Source organism: Chiloscyllium punctatum, chromosome 4, assembly GCF_047496795.1.
Source record: "Chiloscyllium punctatum isolate Juve2018m chromosome 4, sChiPun1.3, whole genome shotgun sequence".
NCBI lineage: Eukaryota > Metazoa > Chordata > Chondrichthyes > Orectolobiformes > Hemiscylliidae > Chiloscyllium > Chiloscyllium punctatum.
The window spans coordinates 22,547,880-22,559,107 of NC_092742.1; positions in this window are offsets into that span (position 1 = coordinate 22,547,880).

Sequence of the window (11,228 nt, forward strand, 5' to 3'; positions counted from 1 at the left end):
CACTTTGGGGCCAGCAACCATAATTCTATTAGTTTTAAGATAGTAATGGAAAAGTATAGACCGGATCTAAAAGTTGAAGTTCCAAATTGGAGGAAGGTTCATTTTGACGGTATTAGGCAAGAACTTTCAAAAGCTGATTGGGGGCAGATATTCGCAGATAAAGGGACAGCTGGAAAATTGGAAGCCTTTAGAAATGAGATAACGAGAGTTCAGAGACAATATATTTCTGGCGAAAGTGAGGACTGCAGATATGGAGATCAGAGTCTAGATTAGAGTGGTGCTGGAAAAGCACAGCAGGTCAGGCAGCATCTGAGGAGCAGGAAAATCGACGTTTCAGGCAAATCCTGATGAAAGGCTTTGCCCGAAACATCGATTTTCCTGCTCCTCAGATGCTGCCTAACCTGCTGTGCTTTTCCAGCACCACTCTAATCTAGACAGCATATTCCTGTTAGAGTGAAAGGACTAGTAGGTGTAAGAAATGCTGGATGACTAAAGAAATTGAGGGTTTGATTAAGAAAAAGAAGGAAGTGTATGTCAAGTAAAGACAGGATAGATTGAGTCAATCCTTAGAAGAGTATCAAAGCAGTCAGAGTATACTTAAGAGGGAAACTGGGGGTGCAAAAAGGAGACATGAGATAGCTTTGGCAAATAGGGTTAAGGAGAATCCAAAAGGTTTTTACAAATACAAAGAACAAAAGCTAACTAGGGAGAGAATAGGGCCCCTCAAAGATCTGCAAGGCAGCCTTTGTGTGGAGTCGCAGGAGATGGGGGCTTATTAAATGAGTATTTTGCATCAATGTTCACTGTAGAGTGTAGGGAAATAGATGGTGACAGCTTGAAAAATGTCCATATTACAGAGAAGGAAGTGCTGGATGTCTTGAAACACATCAAAGTGGATAAATCCCCAGGACGTGATCAGGTGTACCCTAGAACTCTGTGGGAAGGTAGGGAAGTGATTGCTGGGACCTTTGCTGAGATATTTGTAGCATCGATAGTTACAGGTAAGGGGCCAGAAGACTGGAGGTTGGCTAATGTGGTGCCAATATTTAAGAAAGGTGGTAAGGACAAGCCTGGGAACTGTAGACCAGTGAGCCTGATGTTGTTTGTGGTGGGCAAGTTGTTGGAAGGAATCCTGAGGAACAGGATGTGCATGCATTTGGAAAAGCAAGGACTGATTAGGGATAGTCAATATGGCTTTGTGCGTGGGAAATCATGTCTCATGTAACAATGAGGGTTGATGACGGCAGAGCGGTAGACGTGGTTTACATGGATTTTAGTAAGGTGTTCAACAAGGTTCCCCATGGGAGACTGGTTAGCAAGGTTAGGTAAAATGAAATACAGGGAGATATAGCCATTTGAACACAGAACTAGCTCAAGGGTAGAAGACAGAGGGTGGTGGTGGAGGGTTGTTTTTCAGACCGGAGGCCTGTAACCAGTGGAGTGCCACAAGGATTGGTGCTGGGTCCACTACTTTTCTTCATTTATATAAATGATTTGGATGTGAGCATAAGAGGTATAGTAGTAAGTTTGCAGATGACACCAAAGTTGAAGATGTAGTGAATAGTGAAGAAGGTTACCTCAGATTACAATGGGATCTTGATCAGATGGGCCAATGGGCTGAGGAGTTTAATTTAAATAAATGTGAGATGCTGCATTTTGGGAAAGTAAATCTTAGCAGGGCCTGTACACTTAATGGTAAGGTCCTAGGGAGTGTTGCTGAACAAAGAGACCTTGGAGTGCAGGTTCATAGCTCCTTGAAAGTAGAGTCACAGGTAGACAGGAGAGTGAAGAAGACGGTATGCTTTCCTTTATTGGTCAGCGTATTGAGTACAGGAGTTGGGAGGTCATGTTGCATTGGTTTGGCCACTTTTGGAATATTGCATGCAATTCTGGTCTCCTTCTGATAGGAAGGATGTTGTGAAACTTGAAAGGGTTCAGAAAAGATTTACAAGGATGTTGCCAGGCTTAGAGGATTTGAGCTATTAGGAGATGCTGAACAGGCTGGGGCTATTTTCCCTGGAGCGTCAAAGGCTGAGGGGTGACCTTATAGAGGTTTACAAAATTATGAGGGGCATGGATAGGATAAATAGACAAAGTATTTTCACTGGGATGGGGAAGTCCAGAACAAGTTTAGGGTGAGAGGGGGAAGATATAAAAGAGACCTAAGGGGCAATTGTTTCATGCAGAGGGTGGTACGTGTATGAAATAAACTGCCAGACGAAGTGGTGGAGGTTGGGACAATTGCAACATTTAAAAGGGTTTGGAAGGATATGGACTGGGTGCTGGCGAGTGGGACTAGAGTAGGTTAGAATATCTGGTCGGCACAGACAAGTTGGACCGAAAGGTCTGTTTCCGTACTGTACATTTCTATGACTCTATAACTCTGAAGTTCCACTTCACCTAAATGGTGTGACTGATTCCTGGAACACACAATCATACAAACACTAGTTTGGAACTAAATAGACCTTTGACCCCTTGGGCCTCCTGTGCCATTCCTAATAGTCAGAGGGAAATTGAGAAACAAACTTGTAAGGAGATCTCAGCTATCTGTAAAAAAAAAATAGGGTGGTTATGGTAGGGGATTTTAACTTTCCAAAGAGACACCGAGACTGCCATAAGTGTTAAGGCTTTAGATGGAGAGGAATTTGTTAAGTGTGTACAAGACAATTTTCTGATTCAGTATGTGGATCAGTATGTGATTCAGTATGTGTCTGAGAAGATGCAAAACTTGACCTACACTTGGGACATAAGGGAGGGCAGGTGACTGAGGTGTCAGTGGGGGAGCACTTTGGGGCCAGCGACCATAATTCTATTAAATTTAAAATAATGATGGTAGAAGATAGACCAGATCTAAAAGTTGAAATTCTAAATTGGAGAAAGGCCAATTTTGATGGTATTAGGCAAGAACTTTTGAAAGCTGATTGGGGGCAGATGTTTGCAGGTAAAGGGACGGCTGGGAAATGGGAAGCCTTCAGAAATGAGATAATGAGAATCCAGAGAAAGTATATTCCTGTTCAGGTGAAAGGAAAGGCTGCTAGATATAGGGAATGCTGGATGACTGAAGAAATTGAGGGTTTGGTTAAGAAAAAGAGGAAGCATATGTAAGGTAAGACAGGATAGATCGAGTGAATCCTTAGAAGAGTATAAAGGCGGTAGAAGTATACTTAACAGGGAAATCAGGAGGGCAAAAAGGGAACATGAGATAGCTTTGGCACATAGAATTAAGGAGAAACCAAAGAATTTTTACAAATACATTAAGGACAAAAGAGTAACTAGGGAGAGAATAGGGTCCCTCAAAGATCAGCAAGGCGGCCTTTGTGTGGAAACGCAGAAAATGGGGGAGATACTAAACGAGTATTTTGCATCAGTATTTACTGTGGAAGAGGATATGAAAGATGTAGACTGTAGGGAAATAGATGGTGACATCTTGCTAAATGTCCATATTACAGAGCAGGAAGTGCTGCCTGTCTTGAAATGAGTAAAGATGATTAAATCCCCAGGACCTGATCAGGTGTACCCTAGAACACTGCTGGAAGCTAGAGAAGTGATTGCTGGGCCTCTTGCTGAGATATTTGTATCATCGATAGTCACAGGTGAGGTGCCGAAAGACTGGAGGTTAGCTGATGCGGTGCCACTGTTTTAGAAGGGTGGTAAGGACAAGCCAGGGAACTATAGACCAGTGAGCCTGACATCAGTGGTGGGCAAGTTGTTGGAGGGAATCCTGAGGGACAGGATGTACATGTATTTGGAAAGGCAACGACTGATTAGGGATAGTCAACATGGTTTTGTGCATGGGAAATCATGTCTCACAAACTTGATTGAGTTTTTTGAGGAAGTAACATAGAGGATTAATGAGGGCAGAGCGGTAGATGTGATCTATATGGACTTCAGTAAGGCATTCAACAAGGCTCCCCATGGGAGACTGATTAGCAAGGTTAGATCTCATAGAATACAGGGAGAACTAGCCATTTGGATACAGAACTAGCTCAAAGGTAGAAGACAGAGGGTGATGGTGGAGGGGTTGTTTTTCACACTGGAGGCCTGTGATCAGTGGAGTCCCACAATGATCGGTGCTGGGTCCACTACTTTTTATCATTTACATAAATGATTTGGATGTGAGCATAAGAGGTATCGTTAGTAAGTTTGCAGATGACACCAATATTGGAGGTGTAGTGGACAGCGAAGAGGGTAACGTCAGATTACAATAGGATCTGAGAAGTGGCAGATGGAGTTTAATTCAGAAAAATGTGAGGTGCTGCATTTTGGGAAAGCAAATCTTACCAGGACTTATACACTTAATGGTAAGGTCCTCAGGAATGTTGCTGAACAAAGAGACCTTGGAGTGCAGGTTCTTAGTTCCTTGAAAGTGGAGTTGCAGGTAGATAGGATAGTGAAGAAGGCGTTTGGTATGCTTTCCTTTGTTGGTCAGAGTATTGAGTACAGGATTTGGGAGGTAATGTTGCGGCTGTACAGGACATTGGTTAGGTCACTGTTGGAATATTGCATGCAATTCTGGCCCCCTTCCTATCGGAAAGATGTTGTGAAACCTGAAAGGGTTCAGAAAAGATTTACAAGGATGTTGCCAGGGTTGGAGGATTTGAGCTATAGGGAGAGGCCGAACAGGCTGGGGCTGTTTTCCCTGGAGCGTCGGAAGCTGAGGGGTGACTTTATAAAGGTTTACAAAATTATGAGCAGCATGGATAGGATAAATAGCCAAAGCTTTTTCCCTGGGGTTGGGGCGTCCAGAACTAGAGGGCATAGGTTTAGGGTGAGAGGGGAAAGAAATAAAAGAGACCTACGGGGCAACGTTGTCACACATGGGGTGGTACGTGTATAGAATGAGCTGCCAGAGGATGTGGTGGAGGCTGGTACAATTGCAACATTTAAGAGGCATTTGGATGGGTATATGAATAGGAAGGGTTTGGAGGGATATGGGCCGGGTGCTGGCAGGTGGGACTAGATTGGGTTGGGATTTTTAGTCGACATAGATGGGTTGGACTGAAGGGTCTGTTTCCAGACTGTACATCTCTATGACTCTAATTGGGTCATGTTTTCTCTCTGTGTTTTGAATTCCACATTCTCATCTACTCCGATAGCCTTTGATTCCCTTGCCTAACAAGAAATAAAGTTTTCTGGAACTGTTTTCATCCCAGAGTTTGCAAGCATCTTCAGCTTGAATTCTAATTGGGCAGGTCTGATTTGACGTTGCACATGCTGAGGAAGACTTTCTGCAACTGTGTTTGTCTTGGAATGTTTTTCATGTTGCAGTTGGTGCACCACCTGCCCTGCTAATTTTATACAATTAGTTAACTGGTTATTAACTTATTAAACTAAAGCAAGTTTCAGTTTTGTAGCTTCGAGTGAAAAAAAACTAAATAGCTACTGGAGGTAAAAGAAAAAGAATAAAAAGCATTTGCGTCTTCCAGGGACTTACATGTTTGTTCTTGTTCAATAGAATTATTTTTCTGTCCAATTGCGTGTGAAAGGACAATACACAACAATATGTTATTTTAAAACTAATATACATTTCAAATGATGTCACAATATCTATTTCCTCAGGTTTTCCAGATCTCCTATCCAGTCACTGACTTCTTTGTACACCTTTACCTGAAAAAACCGGACAACAATTTCGAGACTTTATGTGCTCCTTACTTTATTTTCATTACTGAACTTAATAACAGGACTAACTGGAAAGCAAAGAGTAAGTAAAATTCATGCACACAAACTATAATTCTAACCTATTTCAACCATCATTCCTTTTTGCACCATCTAGTTTTAATGGAAGAATATTTGTTAAAAATAAATTGCACCAAGCATAAAATGCATTGAGATTCAATTCAGAAATCAGGCATGGCAAGTTCTGTAGTGTAAAAAAACTAATTAATTTAATTGAGGGCCTCTCCTAGTCCAGTTACTTTATGTTCTTATATAGACTGAATGTCTTATCTGTCTGTTATCTGTATATATGAAATGTGAAAAATACAAGAAATCAGGCAGCATCTGAGGTAAGACAAAACGATCTAGTGGGGCTATTTTAACCTATAGGGGTGAGTAAATTCATGAGCTTAAAATATTAAAATGTATCAACATATCAGTAAACCTATAGGAAACTGCCAATTTCTTATTCAGTTCTGAGTGTAATCTTCAGAATGCAGGAAATCCCAAGGTTTGGATGGGTAGAAGCATAGAATCATACAGTACAGCAGAAGTATTTTGGCCCTTCGAGTCTATTCTACTAAAACTATGCTAAGTCTGCATGAGCCCCATTTTCCTAAACCAGACCTTGAATTTTATGACATTTCCAGTGCTCATATGAGTACTTTTAAAATACCCTGCATTCCAGACTCACCCACCTCCCCCCCCCCCCCCCCCCCCAAAACCTCCGGGTGAAAACATTTTTCCTTAAATCCTCTCTAAACCTCCTGCCTTCCACTTAAAGGCGTGCCTCCTTGTTGATCCTTCAACAAAGGGGAATAGTTGTTTTCTAGCCACCTGTCTATGCCCCTCATAATCATATATACCTCTATCAGGCCGCCTCCTCCAAACTTCTCTGCTCCAAAGAAAACAACCTCAGCTTATTAAACCTCTCTTGATGGCTAAAGCAATGCATCCTGAGCAACTTCTTGGTGAATCCCCTTTGCACGCCCTTCAGTGCCATCGTACCCTTCCTACAACATGGCGACCAGAACCGCACATAGTTCTTGTCACAGCTGTGGGCTAACCAAAGTTCTGTAGAGTTCCAAAATAACCTCCATGCTGCTATAATCTATGCCTCAACATATAAAGGCAACTGTATGTCTGTCTTCCTAACTATCCTATTAAGGTAGCAGGCCAGCTTTCGGGATTTATGGACAAGCATCCCAAGTCCCCTTTGTTCCTATGAGCTTCCTAGTATCCTATCGTTCATTGAGTACTCCCTTGTCACTTCTTCCAAAGTGCATCACCTCACACCTCACAAATTCCATCTGCCATCGATCTGCTCAATTTTTTTATATCCTGCTGTAATCTAAGACCTTCTTCCTCACTGTCAACCAACCAGCCAATTTTTGTGCCAACCATAAACTATTTATCATCCCTCCACTTTCCTATCTACTTTGCTATGGGTTTGTAACTTTGCATTTAATAGCAATTAACTACTGTTTTAAACAAGAATTTGGATTTTCTCAATGTGTGGGATGCCCGTGCTTCCTGAAACTCGCCAGGTAAGCAAAATTGGTAACAAGAATTGACAGGACTGAGCAATTGACAGAAAGGAGCTTAAATGCTTTTACTTGACAGCTTCTCCCTGTCTTAAACAAATACAGGACCAGTTCTGAGTGTATGCTTTCATTGATTTGGAGATAATTTCCAAAGCTTGGGAGGTCATTTTTGCTACCTTGGATATTCTTTTCGTTTTGCACTTTCACCTGTCAGCATTCACAACAGTTTGGGAGCCATAGACGCAACTCTACCTTGGATTTCTTATGAAAGCCAATTTGGGCTAGTATATTAGCTTCCTCCCTCTACAAGGATTTCAGTGAGTCCCTCTCTCACTGCACACCTCAGGTCATCTCCTCTGCACAAAAGCTCTTCAGCCACGTTCTCAAACAGACTCGCTACCACAGCCACATCTCCTTCCTCAGCACCTGCCTATGGAACCGACTGATCCCGCACAGACTCCGGACTACGTTCCGACCAACAAAATTTGGGCCCAACCAGGACAACCAGTACCTACAACAAATCCGAAGCCTCCAGCAACAGACCTCCCTCCGGATCCTCCGCTCCACACTTGCAGCCATGTGCCGCTACCTACATTCCCTGCAGTCAGCCCTACCCCAGCTCAGGACAACACTCTCACAGACTTGCAAAGGACCTCTACTGTTCTTCATCCACAGAAGAATCCATACACTAAACAAACAGTTCTTCATAGCCATATCGGAAATTAAAGACAGTAAGTACCAAAAACTTTCATGTACTTACCCCCACACTCTGGGTTCCTCAACTGTTCCAGAATCTTCCATCAGCCTCTGAATCCAGTCCGGCGCCATTAACCATGCGGCCGCTACAGCGCCCGCGGCAGCAACTGCCGCCACAGACAATGACGTCACTTCTGCCCCCACCGACCTCGCAGCCTCCGCGAACGCCGCCCAGACAACCGCCTCCACGATCACCAGGAAAACCATCGCTGACAGATTCGCGGCCTCCGCGGCTATCGAGAATAACACTGTCTCTGTCGTCGCCACAGCCACTTCCGCCCCCTGGATTGCCGCCGCTGCAGCCACTTCCGCCCCCCAGTGACATCACTAACCTGCATGACCACAGTGCCGCATGTGTCTCCGCCCCCACGCCGATCTGTGTCACCACGCTTAACTCCACCCCCACGCCGATCTCTCTCACCATGCCTAATCCCGCCCCCACGCCGATCTCTGTCACCACGTCTAACCCTGCCCCCACGTCGATCTCCGTCACATCTAACCCCGCCCCCACGCCGATCTCTCTCACCATGCCTAACCCCGCCCCCACGCCGATCTCTCTCACCATGCCTAATCCCGCCCCCACGCCGCTCTCTGTCACCACGTCTAACCCTGCCCCCACGTCGATCTCCGTCATGTCTAACCCGGCCCCCACGCTGATCTCCATCACCACGCCCAATTCCGCCCCCACGCCGATCTCCGTCCCAGCCCCAAGCCCAACCCCGTCCCCACTCCCAGCTCCAGCCCCACACCAGGTCCTAGCTCCCAGCCCTGCCGTGTTTTCACCATCCCTCCAGATCTACCCCTCTCTGAGGATGAAAGATCAGTCCTCAGCAGAGGCCTCACCTTCATTCCCCTACGCTCTCAGATTAACGAGTTCAACATGCAGCATAACATCGAACAATTCTTCCGCCGCCTTCGCCTCCGTGCCTACTTCTCCAACCAAGATTCTCGCCCACCCTCTGACAACCCTTTCTCCCGCCTCCAACACATCCCATCCACCTGGACACCTTGTGCTGGCCTCTTATTCGCCCTCGATCTCTTCATAGCCAACTGCCGCCGCAACATTAACCGCCTCAACTTCTCCACCCCTCTCACCCACTCCAACCTCTCACCCTCGGAACATGCAGCCCTCCACTCCCTCCGTTCCAACCCCAACCTCACCATCAAACCAGCAGACAAGGGAGGCGCGGTAGTAGTTTGGCGCACCGACCTTTACACCGCTGAGGCTAAATGCCAGCTCGCAGACACCTCCTCCTACTGTCCCCTTGACCATGACCCCACCTCCCACCACCAAACCATCATCTCCCAGACCATCCAGAACCTCATCACCTCAGGGGATCTCCCATCCACCGCCTCCAACCTCATAGTCCCACAACCCCGCACCGCCCGTTTCTACCTCCTGCCCAAAATCCACAAACCTGACTTCCCCGGCCGACCCATTGTCTCAGCCTGCTCCTGCCCCACCGAACTCATCTCTGCATACCTCGACACGGTCCTGTCCCCCTTAGTCCAAGAACTCTCCACCTACGTTCGGGACACCACCCACGCCTTCCACCTCCTCCATGATTTTCGCTTCCCCGGTCCCCAACGCCTTATCTTCACCATGGACATCCAGTCCCTGTACACCTCCATCCCCCATCACGAAGGATTTAAAGCCCTCTGCTTCTTCCTTTCCAGCCGTACCAACCAGTACCCTTCCACTGACACCCTCCTTCGACTGACTGAACTGGTCCTCACCATGAACAACTTCTCTTTCCAATCCTCCCACTTCCTCCAAACCAAAGGAGTAGCCATGGGCACCCGCATGAGCCCCAGCTATGCCTGCCTCTTCGTAGGATATGTGGAACAGTCCATCTTCCACAGCTACACTGGCCCGACCCCCCTACCTTTTCCTCCGCTACATCGATGACTGACTCGGCGCTGCCTTGTGCTCCCACGAGGAGGTTGAACAGTTCATCCACTTTACCAACACTTTCCACCCCGACCTCAAATTCACCTGGACCATTTCAGACTCCTCCCTCCCCTTCCTAGACCTTTCCATTTCCATCTCGAGTGACCAAATCGACACAGACATTTACTATAAACCGACCTCCTCCCACCCTGCCCCCTGTAAAAACGCAATTCCATATTCCCAATTCCTTCGTCTCCGCTGCATCTGCTCCCAGGAGGACAAGTTCCAAAACCGTACCACCCAGATGGCCTCCTCCTTTAAGGACCGCAATTTCCCCCCAGACGTAGTCGACGATGCCCTCCACCGCATCTCCTCCACTTCCCGCTCCCAGCCCTTGAGCCCCGCACCTTCAATCGCCACCAGGACAGGACCCCACTGGTCCTCACCTACCACCCCACCAACTTCCATGTCCAGCATATCATCCACCGTCATTTCCGCCACCTCCAAACGGACCCCACCACCAGGGACATATTTCCCTCCCCTCCCCTATCAGCGATCCGAAAAGACCACGCCCTCCGTGACTCCCTCGTCAGGTCCACACCCCCCACCAACCCAACCTCCACTCCCGGCACTTTCCCCTGCAACCGCAAGAAATGCAAAACTTGCACCCACACCTCCCCCCTTACCTCCCTCCAAGGCCCCAAGGGACACTTCCATATCCGCCACAAATTCACCTGCACCTCCACACATATCATCTATTGCATCCGCAGCACCCGATGTGGCCTTCTCTATATTGGGGAGACAGGCCGCCTACTTGCTGAAAGTTTCAGAGAACACCTCTGGGACACCCGGACCAACCAACCCAACCACCCCGTAGCCCAACACTTCAACTCCCCCTCCCACTCCACCAAGGACATGCAGGTCCTTGGACTCCTCCATCGCCAGACCATGGCAACACGACGGTTGGAGGAAGAGCGCCTCATCTTCCGCCTGGGAACCCTCCAACCTCAAGGGATGAACTCAGATTTCTCCAGTTTCCTCATTTCCCCTTGCCCCACCTTGTCTCAGTCAAATCCCTCGAACTCAACACCGCCTTCCTAACATACAATCTTCTTCTTGACCTTTCCGCCCCCACCCCCACTCCGACCTATCACCCTCACCTTGACCTCCCTCCACCTATCGCATTCCCAATGCCCCTCCCCCAAGTCCCTCCTCCATACCTTTTATCTTAGCCTGCTGGACACACTTTCCTCATTCCTGAAGAAGGGCTGATGCCCGAAACGTCGATTCTCCTGTTCCTTAGATGCTGCCTGACCTGCTGTGCTTTTCCAGCAACACATTTTCAGCTCTGATCTCCAGCATCTGCAGTCCTCACTTTCTCC